The sequence below is a fragment of the Dipodomys merriami genome, unplaced genomic scaffold, assembly GCF_024711535.1.
Source record: "Dipodomys merriami isolate MVZ:Mamm:240054 unplaced genomic scaffold, mDipMer1.0.p SCAF_664, whole genome shotgun sequence".
Lineage (NCBI taxonomy): Eukaryota > Metazoa > Chordata > Mammalia > Rodentia > Heteromyidae > Dipodomys > Dipodomys merriami.
The window spans coordinates 279,810-295,131 of NW_027206251.1; positions in this window are offsets into that span (position 1 = coordinate 279,810).

Genomic DNA, 15,322 nt, shown 5'->3' on the forward strand with positions numbered 1-15,322 from the left:
CATCAACAAATTGGAGAGATCTGAAACTAACAATTTAATGACACATGTAAACCTCCTTGAAAAAGAGCAGCAAGATAAACCCCAATCCAGTAGACGGAAAGAAATAATCAAAATTAAATCAGAATTAAATGAATTAGAATCCAAAAAAACTATAGAAAGAATCAACAAAACAAAGAGTTGGTTCTTCGAAAAACTTAACAAAATTGACAGACCCTTAGCAAACCTTATCAGAAAAAGGAGAGAACACACCCAAATTAATAAACTCAGAGATGAGAATGGAAACATCACCACGGAAAAAACCAAGATTCAGAACATTATAAGGGAATATTTCTCAAAACTTTATGCTAATAAGTTTGAGAACTTGACAGAAATGGACCTTTTCCTAGCAAATATTGACATGCCAAAACTAAACCAAGATGAGTTAAACCAGCTTAACAGGCCCATATCAAGCATTGAAATAGAAACAGCAATAAGAGACCTCCCAGCTAAGAAAAGTCCAGGACCAGAGTTTTACAGCGGAATTTTACAAGGCCTTCAAAGCAGAGTTCACACCAATACTCCTCCAACTCTTCAATGAAATTGAAAGAGAAAGTTCACTACCGAACACATTCTATGAAGCCATCATAACCCTCATCCCAAAACCAGGCAGGGACTCATCAAAGAAAGAGAACTATAGACCCATTTCTTTGATGAACATTGATGCAAAACTTCTCAACAAAATTTTGGCCAATTGACTTCAACAATTCATCCAAAAAATCATACACCATGATCAAACAGGATTCATTTCAGGGATGCAAAGGTGGTTCAATATACGCAAATCAATTAATATTATTCATCACATCAAACGGAGCAAGAATAAGAACCACATGGTTATCACAATAGATGCAGAAAAAGCATTTGACAAGATCCAACACCCCTTTATGATGAAGGTTCTGGAAAAATTAGGAATCCATGGAACATTCCTCAATACAATAAAGGCTGTATATGACAAACCTACAGCCAGCATTATACTCAATGGTGAAAAACTAAAGCCATTTCCTCTTAACTCAGGAACAAGACAAGGATGCCCACTCTCTCCACTTCTCTTCAATCTAGTATTAGAATGCCTAGCTACAGAAATAAAACAAGATGCAGACATAAAGGGGATCCAAATAGGGAAAGAAGAAATAAAACTCTCCCTCTTTGCAGATGACATGATCTTGTATTTAAAGAATCCCATAGACTCCACTCCCAAATTACTCAAGCTGATTCAAAACTTTGGCAAAGTAGCAGGTTATAAAATTAACCCCCCAAAATCAATGGCTTTTCTATATGCCAACAATGAGAAAAGTGTGGCTGAAATTAGGAAAGCAACTCCATTTGTAATAGCCCCACAAAAAATAAAATACCTAGGAATTAACTTAACCAAAGAAGTGAAGGACCTCTATGATGAAAACTTTAAAATCTTGAAAAAGGAAATCAACACAGAACTTAAAAAATGGCAAAACCTCCCATGCTCCTGGTTTGCAAGATTAACATCGTGAAAATGGCAATACTTCCCAAGGCTATCTACAAATTCAATGCGATACCTATCAAAATTCCACCCTCATTCTTCAAGGAAATAGAAGAGGCAATCCAAAAATTCATATGGAACAATAAAAGACCCCGAATAGCAAAAACGCTCCTCAACGGAAAGAACACTGCTGGAGGAATATCAATACCAAATTTCAAACTCTACTATAAAGCCATAGTAATCAAAACAGCTTGGTATTGGCGTAAGAACAGACCTCAGGACCAATGGAATAGAATTGAAAACCCAGAAATGAACCTACAGACCTATAGCCATCTAATCTTCGATAAGGAAGCTAAAACAATAGAATGGAAGAAAGACAGCCTCTTCAGTAAATGGTGCTGGCAAATTTGGTTAACTACATGTAGAAAACTAAAGCTACATCCTTATATATCACCCTGCACCAGAATCAACTCCAAATGGATCAAAGACCTTGAACTCAAAGCAGACACTCTGAAAACATTACAGGATGGAATAGGAGAAACCCAAGGCCTCCTTGGCTCAGGTCGAAATTTTCTGAATAGAGACCCGGAAGCACAACAAATCAAAGAAAGGTTGGACAAATGGGATTGCATAAGATTGCAGAGCTTCTGCAGGGCAAATGACATAGCTGGCAAGATCAATAGAAAGCCCACCGATTGGGAGAAGATCTTTACTAGCCATACAACGGACAAGGGTCTCATATCTAAAATATACTTGGAACTCAAAAAATTAAACCACCCAACAACAAATCCTCAAAGAAACAACTGCCCAATAAATAAGTGGGCGAAAGACTTAAAGAGAAGCTTCTCTGAAGAAGAAAGAAGGATGGCCAATAGACACATGAAGAAATGTTCAACATCCCTAGCCATAAAAGAAATGCAAATCAAAACAACATTGAGATATCACCTCACTCCAGTTAGAACAGCAAAAATCAAGAACTCTAACAACAACAGATGCTGGAGGGGATGTGGACAGAAAGGAACCTTACTTCATTGTTGGTGGGAATGTAAACTTGTTCAACCACTTTGGAAAGCAGTATGGAGGTTCCTCAAAAGACTTCACATAGATCTCCCCTATGATCCAGCAATGCCACTTTTGGGCATTTACCCAAATGTTTACAAACAAGACCACACTAAAGCTACCAGCACAACTATGTTTATTGCAGCATTATTTACCATAGATAAGATATGGAACCAACCCAGATGCCCCTCAGTAGATGAATGGATCAAGAAAATGTGGTATATATACACAATGGAATTCTATGCCTCCATCAGAAAGAATGACATTTCCCCATTTGTTAGGAAACGGAAAGGTTTGGAAAAAATTATATTAAGTGAAGTAAGCCAGGCCCAAAGAAGCATAGGTCCCATGGTTTCCCTTATTTGCAATATCTAGTATAGGTATGAGTCAAGCGGAAAAGGTCAGATAATGTGATGTTAGGAAAATGAACCCTTAAATATGTATTTTAATGTTTTCGTTTCTTTCATGCATGTGTTTCTAACGCATTTATAAGATTATTTCTTTGTTGCTTTGTATGTCCCTCCCCCACAGTGTAACCCCTGCTTTCACTATATTTGATGTCAGTATAACATGTGGAGGAGATGGGGACAAACAAGTCGTTTAAGGATTCAGGTGGACCTGTTGCAACAATGAGAAGTACAAAATGTCATGTCAAAACCAGCTTTACAATGTCGGTGTGGGGGGGGAGGGGGGTATAATTGGGTGGGGGGAGGGGGTAAAGTTGGGTGGGGGGAGGGGGGAGGCGGGGAAGGGAAGTGAAGGGTAAACAAAGGAGGAGGCTGCAATGCTTGGTAAGAAATGTATGCATTATCCTGCCCATGTAATTGTAGCCCCTCTGTTCAGTATGTTCTCAAATAAAATAAAATACAATTAAAAAAAAAAACGAAAAGAAAGAGAAAGAAAGCAGAAAGAAAGGAAAAGTAAAGAAAGAAAGGGTGGAAGAAAGAAAGGGAAATGTATAGGTATAAATAAAAACCTCAGCATGCCTTAGATGTTAACAATGACACTAAATCATTTGAGCTATAAATGCCATCATTTAATTCTGGGCAGGGATATTTTGTATCAAGCCTGAAAAAACCATAGCATACCACATACAAACCTTGGGTTAAATACAGGTCTGCCTTACACAAGTGGACCAATAGGAATGAATGTCTAGTGCTGTTGCAGGTATGTTAAGGTGTGTGGGAGTTTATCCTCCTGATGATCTTGCAATGATTAAATTGACTAACTACACAACTACTTTGGCAGATCCCTGCTGAAACCTTTATTAAGTCACAGGTTAACAAAGAACCATATATACAATGAAATATATTGAACAACCAGGCATTGTGACCAAAATTATTTTTACCTGATTCAGTGTATTTTTACATTCTATATCACATGTACAAGTTCATCATTCCCTTCTGTCTCATTATGTTGTCTTTCCTTGGTTTTGTTTTGTTTTCAGAACCATGGTATAAGAGAGTATTTCTTATATTTTTGTCTTCTAGTCTTCAGAAAATCTGCAGTTAAATATGCTTAAGTTCCTTTCATTAGAAAATTTAAACCACAGTGGGTAGGGTCTTCATCATGATTTTGTTATGATCTCAAATACGTTTATATTTCTGGCATTCTACCTGTATAATCTCACTTTAATCTGTTCCAATGGGCACTTTAATGGAAGGAGGAAATTCAAAGTGGATTGTGGTAGAGAATTTCTGTTACTAAAAACTCTGGTACATAGTAAAGTAAGCAAATCCAAAATTATTCATTAGAAAGATGTTTTGAAAGTCATTTTATTACATCTTAATACTCTTTCCTCAACCAAACCAGAGGATTTAAAATAACTAAAATTTTTAAGTTAATGGACACAAATGTGCACAAAAATTCTAGAAATATTAAAAATGATCACTCATGAAACCTTACGGATACTTCACAGAATGTTTTCCAGTTAGAGGAATCATCTTCACACATTTTCACACAATTTGCATCTGCCTGGTAACAGAACCCCAAACTAGACTAAGGCATCTAATAGCTATCTAATTTTTGTTGTCTATTGGCAATACTGCTTCTTATCATATTGATTAGTATGAATCCTGTGACCATTATAAAATCACATTCGTAATAAAAGTTCCTAGGTGGAACTTCAAGGATGAGGTGGTGTGGGGTTTCTGGTGGTGCCCTGTCTATTTCAATGGAGGAGTTGCTATTGGCACAGCCTCTGTGGTAGAGCTGGGTGGGGCTTTGTGTGTGAAAGCCAGTCTGTGTAGGGCTTTGAGACAGCAGGGAGGGGAGAGGAAAGACTTGGCTTGTTAGGAGCAGGGTCTCTTGTGGAGTAGGTGGGACTTTAGGATGGAGACTGGCAGGTGGATGGGGTTTCAGTGGAAGAAGGCAGGGTCACTGGGGAGGAGCCTGTTTGGGGCAGAGCTTTGAAAAGGAAGTACAAGGCTACAAAGGAGGAGGTTACTTAGAGGAGGGTTGTGGTGTAGCACTCTGAAATCTGGTGGGATATGTAGGGTGAGGTTTCCCATAAGGCAGGGAAGAGAATGAAGGCAAGAGGCTGACAAAAGATGGGGATTCTGGTGCAGGAATGCAGAGTTATGAGGGAGAGGCTTTTCAGGGTCTGTGAGAGGGCATAGCGGTGCTGGGAAGAAGTGGGCAAGGAACGGGCGTGGTTTCTGGTGGAGAATGGCAGGCCTTTGGGAAGTGTGTTAGGGTGGAGGTGGGGTTTCTGGCAGAGCAGGATGTAATAACAATGTATGGAGGAATTTTTCAGGACCAGAGCTTTGTGAGAAAAGGGATAGGATCCAGTGGACTAGACTAGTTAGGACAGGGTTTCTGGTGTAGCCAGTCACCACTTCAAAAAGAGTAGTAAGGTTGGGTGGAGATTTCAGTGTTGCAAGGTAGGACATTAGACTTTGGACAGGGTTTCCAGTGGGGCAAGGCAACCTTCAAAAAGGGAGTATGAAGGGACAGGGATTTACAGTTGAGCCTGGTGAGGCTTCCAGAGGGAAGCCAACAGATGCAGTGGTTTGAAGTGGAACAATGTGGGTGTCGAGAGATGGGATAGTGTGGTTGGGGTTGTCTAGTGGGGGTTTTCTAGAGCAGGTCAGGGCTTGGAGCCATGGGGTTAATTGGAAGAGAGACTTTGAAAAGTAGTGGAAGGTCTACAAAGGTGTAGGGTAATTATGGACAGGGTAATTGGTTGAGTAGGATGTGGATCTGTGGGAGGATCCAATAAGGGGAGGATTCATCTCGGGAACAATGCAGCCACCATTGAGTGAGTCCATATGGGAGGTAGAGAAGCCTGTGGTGGAGCAGGGATGGCTTTCCAGGCAGGAGATGGGCTGTGTGAGAAGCTTCTGGTCAACTAAGATGGGCTACAAGGGCAGTTATAGAGAGGTGGAGTATTTTTAGTTTAGCATGAAGGGCTTTGTGGGAAGAGGTGTGTTCAGGGCTGGGTTTGAGACATTAGGCCACTAAGAAGTAGACTAATTATGGATGAAACAAGGAGGGGTCGAGGGAGAAGTCTGGTTGGGAGTGGGGTATGAAAGGGACAAGAGGAGATTGGAAGTAATAGAATATGTGAGCAATGGGACTATGAGTGAATAGAATAGTTAGGGACGGGGTATCTGGTGGATGAAGTTAAGATTAGAGGGAGGAGCCCCATGTAAGCGGGATTCTTGGTGCAGCAAGGCAGATCATAGGAGGAGATATGGATGTGGCCTGGTTTCTGGTGGTGCAGAGCAGGGATTCCAGGAAGGGGTGGAGTGGAAGAAGGCTTTCCCTATAGCAGGAGTAGGACTTCCAGGAAGGATTCTGGTTGCAGTCAGTCCTTTGAAAGTTTATAGCAGGACTACCAGGGGGTAGGTTACTTAAGGTTGGGTTCTTTATGAACGAGGCTGACTGGAAGTGCGTTTCCAGTGGATCCAGTCAAGTTTTATGGGAAGGGGAGATAAGAAAGGGACAAGACTTAGTGAAGAGTGGGGCTACAAAAAATAAGCAATTACTCTAATAGGAACACCATCTTCAGTCAGTGTAGAATTATATTACTTTCATGTTTGTGAGAGATATTGGTGAAAGTAAGCAATTAATAATTCCTTTCTAGTGAAATATTTCTTTATTCCAGTTGAGTGAAAATAAAACCACAGGTCACATCAGGCTCATAGGCTGCCAGTAGACTAAGACACATGAAACACAGCACTTGATTCCCCAGCACAACCTTTAAGGACTAGACATAAAATTTTTAAAATATCTCACTTGGTCATAATGGACCCTCTATTATCTTAAAATTGTGAATGAATAGAATTTTTACTCTGACTGTTTTAGAAATCCTAAAACTAAGTAAGTGATAATGTTTTAACTTTATATGATATTGGGAAATATACTAAAATAATTAGGAAAATATAAAATTATACACAGAATGTTTGTTGTCCAGCATCAATTTTAATCTAAAGAATTCAAAACCAGAAAATTGCCATATAGTGAGATTGCAGCATGGTTTCTTTTCAGTCAACAAAATGGTGACTTAAGGAATGTGCCTTCATCATTGATGCATCGATGTTAAAACATATCTAAAAATGTGAAGCACTATACAGACACTGAAGAAGATCAGAAGGATCTGTGAAATGAAGTTAGAATAAAATTAATGACTAATTGAAGTAGGAATTGATCTTCACTAGGCCCATAAATATTTTCCAGAAGAAAGGACTACATTGAAAAATAAACAAAACAGTGAAAAGTAAGCAGGCAGGCAGACCTTGAAGTAAACATTATCCAATGAACAACATCTATTGAAGCATGATTGCAATAATCTTTTACCTAAGTTACAGTACTGATCTATGTTCTTCCCTTATGCCACATAACAAAGCCATGAAGATGCAGTAATAATTTTCAAAACACTAGACTTTACAGAAGGAATTCAATGAATGTATTTCTAGGAAGTAAAGATAGATGTCTGAGATAAAGAGTAAAGCAAATATCCCCAATTTTTAGCCTTTCGAGGTGAGAGGGGTACAATCTGAAGCACAAGGAGAATGAACAGAAGTACAGTAATGCATACCAGGAGTTCCCAAGATGCAATGATGAATGTAACAGGGGAGGAAATCAACATGAGCGTCACAGGACTTAGCACTGGAGAGTAGAGAGAAGAACAGTGAAAATCCATGGGAAATTACAAAGGATGCCCTTGCATATTTGGCAGAAGTGTGCATTGCATGGCATTGAGGTCTAAAATATGAGGAGGTATTATAGGAAAATATTTGTGCCCATATGGTGCCTCAAGAAATGGTAAACTTATGATTTACAGGACATTGAATAATTATAAAGGTCCTGCTTCAGTATTGCAGAGTTAAACCTTGATAAATTCTGTTTTTAAACACGTAACACCCTATAACATCAAGACAAGAAGATTCAAATTATATATAAGTGACTTGACTGCAACAATAGAGTTCGAAACATCAAATCCATAATGTGCATGCAAAAGGATTACATTATTAAGGTAATCTTTAAACAACACACATTTTATGTGAATAGTCCTGATTATAAATGATTTGTTTTCCATACAGATTTTGGATGCAAAAAAGCAACAAAAACAAAACAAAACAAAGCAAATGACACTTGGCAATAGAGCTAGATGCCAGTATCTCATCTCATGAGGCTGAGATTGGAAGATCATGGTTCACAGATGGCTGGGGTAGCAATCCACGAGACATTTATGCTCAATTGTTCATTCAAACACAGAATGAAACCTTAGTTAAAATAGTACAGATTCAGCCAGTCATGAGTGAAAAAAAAAACAAGCAAGATTTTTAGGCTCTGAGTCAAGTTTCATTACTGCACACACACACACACACACACACACACACACACACACACACACACACAAGGAAGGGAATGGGAGAGGAGGATGGAGAGAAAAAAGCGAACATGAAGAGTGTAAAAAATGAACCTATCTGCCAGGACTATACTAAGCATATATTAATTAATAAAAATGAGGGAAACCTCATTTTCTTTGAGTCTGGCTTCCTTCACATAATGATTTTTTTTCCAAGTATTTCCATTTTCTTAAAAAAGGGGCTGTGTCATTCCTTTTGATAGAACCATGAAATTCCACTGTGTATATATAGGACATTTTCCTGATCCATTCATCTATTGAGGGGCATGTGGATTGGTTCCATATCTTAGATATGGTAATAATGCTGCAAAAACATACTTGTGCTGGTAGTTTTAGTGTTTTATTTGTGGAGTCCGGTCGTGGGGCATGAACTCTGGGCATGGGCGCTGTCCCTCAGCTTGTCATCTCAAGTTTAGTGCTCTACCATTTGAGCCACAGTGCCACTTCTGGCTTTTTTCTTTTTGCTTAAGAATTATTTTTACTTAACAATTGAACCCAGTGCCTCTTGCATGCAAAGCAAACACTACTACTTAGCCACCTTCCCAGCACGAGAGAGGATTTTTTAACTTATTTTCTACAAGTAAATTAATATTAGGCAAAGCTAATGAAAATAATTACTTATTTACTCTTCAGAGAATGAGAATAATACTCCTGGATATCTTGGAGGAAAAGACTTCAGACTCATTACAACTGATGCCTTGCATTGAAATTACAGGCTAAACTTTCTTCTTCATGAAACAAAACCTTCAGTTCTTTCATATTAGAATTATAAAATCATAATACCTGCATGTTGATTTGTTTTCCTCTGCTATTTTCAATTCCATTCTTCATCCATTAGCAAACTAGAGACAATTTCGACAAATGCCCTTATCTCTTTCTTCCAATCTTGTCCACACTGGTGCTCACATTGCTACACTTATATCATAACTTTTCTTTTCCTCTTCCCTTTAATATTGCCCCTAATTTTATCATTCTTTTTCATATTCATGGTCATGGATATTTTGATGATACCTAAACAGATCAATCTTTGCATCTGTTTAATATAAACTTTAGAACTATCAGAGAGTTTTTTTCCCTAAATCCATCATTTTCACCTGTAATCCTTATCACCACCAAGAATATCACTAACACATTTGCCGGGCCATAGATGTAGAATCCTTTAGATTTCTTCTTACCCTTCTACTCCCACCCATTATATAAGATGAATGATCAAGATGTTTTCAGTTTCTGTTACTAATTTGATTTCTTTTTTCTTTGTTTGTTTGTTTTTGTTGGTCGTGGGACTGGAACTCTGGGCCTTTGTGCTGTCCCTGTGCACTACAGGTCCAGGCGAGCACTCTACCTCTTGAGCTACAGCACCAATTTCGGGTTTTCTAGTGGTTTTCATTGGAGATCAGAGTCTCATGTACTTTTCTGCCCGGGCTGGCTTTGAACTGTGATCCTCAGATCTCAGCCTCCTTTGTAGATAGGATTACAGGCATGAGCCACTGGCGCCCAGCACTAATATGATTTCTATGTACTCCTTTTTATGCCCCTGACACAAGTCTGTTTCAGGTAGTCTTAAACAACTTTTTATAAAATATGTTGTTCCCCATAGTCTTTTCATATTGGTACTCTCAATCAACAAATTACTGCTCCTTGTAAGTATGCAGAGGGAAGAGCTCAGACACAAATTCTAGTATCATTACTTACTCACTACATTAACTGTTGGCCTTACATTTCTCAGCTGTAAATGGATGTAATCTACCAGAAATATTGAAGAATACATTTGCTTACTCCTAGAGCAAGAAAAAAGAAAAGTGAAGAGTCCTTACATTTTCCACCTTAGCTCACAAATAAGGAAAGAGTCAAATTCAGTTTGTTAGTATAAAGTCACAAATTGTTTCATGCAGAAATAAAATAAAGTTTACCTCCTGGCTCTAAGGGTTGTGTCCTTTTAAGGCAACTACAGATATGTAAGTGGTATTATGTAAATTGGTTCATGTGTGTACATTTGTATTGAAGAACATACTCAACATATCATTGGAAAGCATTGGTTATTGAATAGTATCTATATGAGAATGTTACTTGAACTAATCACACTAAGTTGAAAATTAATCTTAGTCCATCGAAATTTTCTTATTGCTTTATGTGTTGTCAAGTGTTCTTCATAAATTTATACATAGATTTTCTTCAGTGAACTGGATAGAAACTAAAACTGACCAAGGATTTCTGCCTAATGAGTGAACCATGCGTGAGGCATGTGTTGTCACCTTCTAGGTATATATAACTAAGCCACTGGCTATGTGGGTGGTGAAAGGCTTTCTCATAAGTTCCCAAGGCTTGAACAAACGAGATCATTTGATAACAAAGCACTCAGCTTATTACATTTTATCTATGTGGGATAATAACCATGTGAAAATAAACCATTTTATTTATAAACAAACAATACCACCAAGAAAAGTGAGTATACATTAGAGAGACTGTAAGAATAACATTAGGGATTTACTGTCTCATCTGATTATCTGATTGTATTTCTTGATATTGAAACTCTCCTCTTGTTATTGTATATAATACAACACTGTTTATTATTATGTATTCAATGTGGGAAATCTAGCTTCAAAGATGACTAAAAATTTTTCCTTTTCAATCATAACTTTGTCATTATCAGCGTCACTCTGGTCATCATCATCTTCAACAAAATTATTGTTAGTATCATAAGTGCTAATTATTGAAAGTCGGGTATGTGTCTATGATTTTGTATTATTTTTATTTCGATTAATACTTTAAATATTACCACTTTGCATGCATCCATGTTAAATTTTTGAATAAATAAATAAATAAACTAAACCATAACAAGTAGCTTGATTAGGTGATTATAACAAATTATTGAACAGATTTTGAAGCATTGCACATTTCTAACCAGTATGAATTAACTTCCTCTCTCCCTGTCATTACACACAAATATTTAAGGGTTTGAACAGAATTTTTTCAAGTAATATACTATAAATATTACTACAACATCATGTGTATATCTAAAATTACCTTGAAAATAATATATTCTACTTTCTATTGAAATATTAGTCATTTTAGTCTAGGAAACTTTTGGAAAAACAGACTATATATCATTGAAATGAAAAGGGTAAAAAATAGTAGCATAGAAGTTTTAGAGAGAGTGTATGTATTCAGAAATGTGTGTGTGTGTGTGTGTGTGTGTGTGTGAATAAATGTTATGTGTAGGAAGTCATACATTTTTAGAGGGAATTGGTCATCATATATATGTATTTATTTATTTATTTATGTATAGAATTATGTGCATTAAAGTGAAACAAACATCCTAAACATTATTAAAATTTAAAATTTCATCGAACCAGGTGCCGGTAATTCACGCCTATAATTCTAGCTCCTCTGGCAGCTGAGATCTAACAATTGATTTCACATGTAGCCCCGACAGAATAGTACATGTTAGATTCTTATCTCCAATTAACCATTCAAAACCAGAAATTAGCCCTGTGCTTCAAGTTGTGCAGTGCTGGCTTTGAGGGCAAAAAAGCTTAGGGACAATTCCCAGGACTTGCAAACAACAACAACAACAACAACAACAACAACAACAACAACATGTCTCACAATTTCACAAAAGCATTTTTAACTGCTGTGAACATTTCTTACAAACATGAATATATGCCCTTGAAAATTTTACGTAAAAAGGATAGAATATTTATGTCTATGTTAAAGACATGACTATTTAGATTATTTAATGTATTTAGGTAATGATTAGGAATTAAGAATTATGCTAGGTAGGTAATAATTGGGACTGGTCTTTTATTCTGTTGTATGATAGTTATAAAATGATACCTGTAATGATTATATAAAATTACTCTTGCTTGGTATTTGAATTATAATAAGTGATAAACATTTTTGAAGTTGTTTTGTGAAAATACTGTACCAAGGGGTTATGATTACATGGGCAAGGTAATGAGTATATTTCTTTATAAACATTGTTGCTTCCTTCTTTGTTTCCTATTCCCATTCCTGTCACCTCCCCCCACACTGATCCCTACTGCCTCCCTCCCACATACCCCGGCCAAAGTTGTAAAGTTCATTTTTCGACATAACAAAAAAAAACTTCAGATTTCACTGTATTTGTTGTTGGTATAATTTGTAGAGGGGAATGGAAAAAACAAATTGTTTAAATACGAATACAGGTGGAACCATTGCAGCTGTGAAATGTACGAGTCGTTACGTTGAAAAATGAACTTTACAACTTTGGTGGGGGGAAGAGAATTGGGTAAGGAGAGTCTAGGAAGTGATGGGATGGGTAAACAAAGGAGGAGGCAACAATGTTTGATAAGAAATGTACTCATTATCTTGTCCATGTAATTGTAAACAATCTGTATGGCATTTTCACAATAAAAAAAATACCTCCAAGTCCTATTTGTCAACATTACCGGATTTAACTCTCCAATTAAAGACATAGACTGTCTAGTTGTATTAAAAAGCAAAATCCTTCTATCTGCTGCCTTCAGGAGTCACACCCTGCCCATAAAAACAAACACATTTTGAAAGTGAAAGACTGGAACAAAATCTACCAAGCAAATGACACCCATAAACAGGTGGGATTTGTAATCCTAATATCAGATAAAATAGACTTCAAATTAAAATTAGTGAGAAGAGAAAAAGAGGGTCGCTACATACTAATTAAAGGATTGCTCATTCAGGAGGATATTACAATTCTAAATATCTATTTACCAAACAATGGAGCATGTAAATTTATCCAAGAAACACTACTTTCCCTCAAAGCTCACATAGATCAAAAGACATTAATTGTTGGGAATTTTAACACATCACTATGCCTACTAGATAGATCAACTCGGCAAAAACTCAATAAACTGCACATCTAAACAACTGCAAGGATCAACTAGATTTAACAGGTATCTAACGAATATTTCACCCAGCAGTATCAAAATACACGTTTGTCTCAGCAGCACATAGAACATTTTCAAAAACTGACCACATTTTAGGTCACAAAACAAAAGTCCAAATTCAGAAACATTGAAGTTATACCTTGCATTCTCTCAGACCACAGGAAATAAAATTAGATTCCAATGCCAAAAGCCAAAGTCCTGTAACACATGAAGGCTGAACAACATACTGTTGAATCACGAGTAAGTCATGTAAGAGATTAGAAAGGAAATTCAATTGTTCATGATATTCAACAAAAACGAACACACAAATTACCAGCTCCTCTGGGACACAGAAAAGGAAGTACTCAGAGGCAAGTTGGAGATACATGAAACCAACAATTTAATGACACATCTGAACCTCCTTGAAAAAGAGCAGCAAGATAAACACCAATCCAGTAGATGGAAAGAAATAATTAAAATTAAATAAGAATTAAATGAATTAGATTCCCCCCCCCAAAAAAAAAACATAGAAAGAATCAACAAACAAAGAGTTGGTTCTTCGAAAACATTAAAAAAATTGACAGACCCTTAACAAATCTTATCAGAAAAAGAAGAAAACTCACCCAAATAAATAAACTCAGAGTTGAGAATGAACATCACCAAAGAATCAACCAAGATTCAGAACATTATAAGGGAATACTTCTCAAAACTATGCTAATACGTTTGAGAACTTGGCAGAAATGGACCTTTTTATAGCAAATATCAACATGCAGAAATTATTCCAAGATGAGTTAAACTATTATAACAGGCCCTTATCAAGCATTAAGATAGAAACTGCAATAAGAGAAGTCCTATCTAAAAAAAAAAAATCCCAAGACCAGACAGATTTACATCAGAATTCTACAAGGCCTTCAAAGCAGAGCTCACACCAATACTACTCCAACTCTTCAATGAAATTGAAAGAGAAAGTTCACTACAGAACTTATTCAATGAGGCCATCAAAACCCTCATCCCCAAACCAGGCAGGAACTTATCAAAAAAGAGAAGTTTAAACACATTTCTTTGATGAACATTGATGCAAAACTTCTAAACAAAATTTTGGTCAATTGACTTCAACAATTCATCCAAAAATTAATACACCACGATCAAACAGGATTCATTTCAGGGATGCAAAGTTGGGTCAATATATGCAAATCAATTAATATAATACATCGCAACAACAAGAGCAAGGATAAGAACCATATGGTTATCTCAATTTTTTGAGAAAAAGCATTTGACAACATCCAACAAACCCTTTATGATGAAGGCTCTGGAAAAATTAGGAAACCAGGGAACATTCCTCAATAGAATAAAGGCTGTATATGACATAACTACAGCCAACATTAAACTTAATGGTGAAAAACTAAAGCCATTTTCTCTTAAATCAAGAAGGGGACAACGGATTTCTGGGTCATTGGGAAGCTCTATGTCGAGTCTTTGAGGAACCTCCATATTACTTTCCAAAGTGGTTGAACAAATTTACACTCCCAACAACAATGCAGTAATGTTCCCTTCTCTCCACATCCCCTCATGCATCTGTTGTTATTAGAGTTCTTGATTTTAGCCATTCTAACTAGAGTGAGGTGATATCTCAATGTTGTTTTGATTTGCATTTTTTTATTGCAACGGAGGCATTTTTGATGTGTGTATTGGCCATCCTTCTTTCCTCTTCAGAGAAGTTTCTCTTTAAAGCTTTAGCCCACTTATTTATTGGGCAGTTGTTTCTTTGAAGATTTGTGGTTGGGGGATTTAATTTTTTGAGTTCCAGGTATATTTTAGATTTGAGACCCTTTTCCGTTGTATGGCTAGGGAAGGTCTTCTCCCAATCCGTGGGCTTTCTATTGATCTTGCTAGCTATGACCTTTGCCATGCAGAAGCTCTGCATTTTCATGCAATCCCATTTTTCCAACCTTTCTTTGATTTGTTGTGTTTCTGTGTCTCTATTAAGAAAATTTCAGCCTATGCGCTATTTAC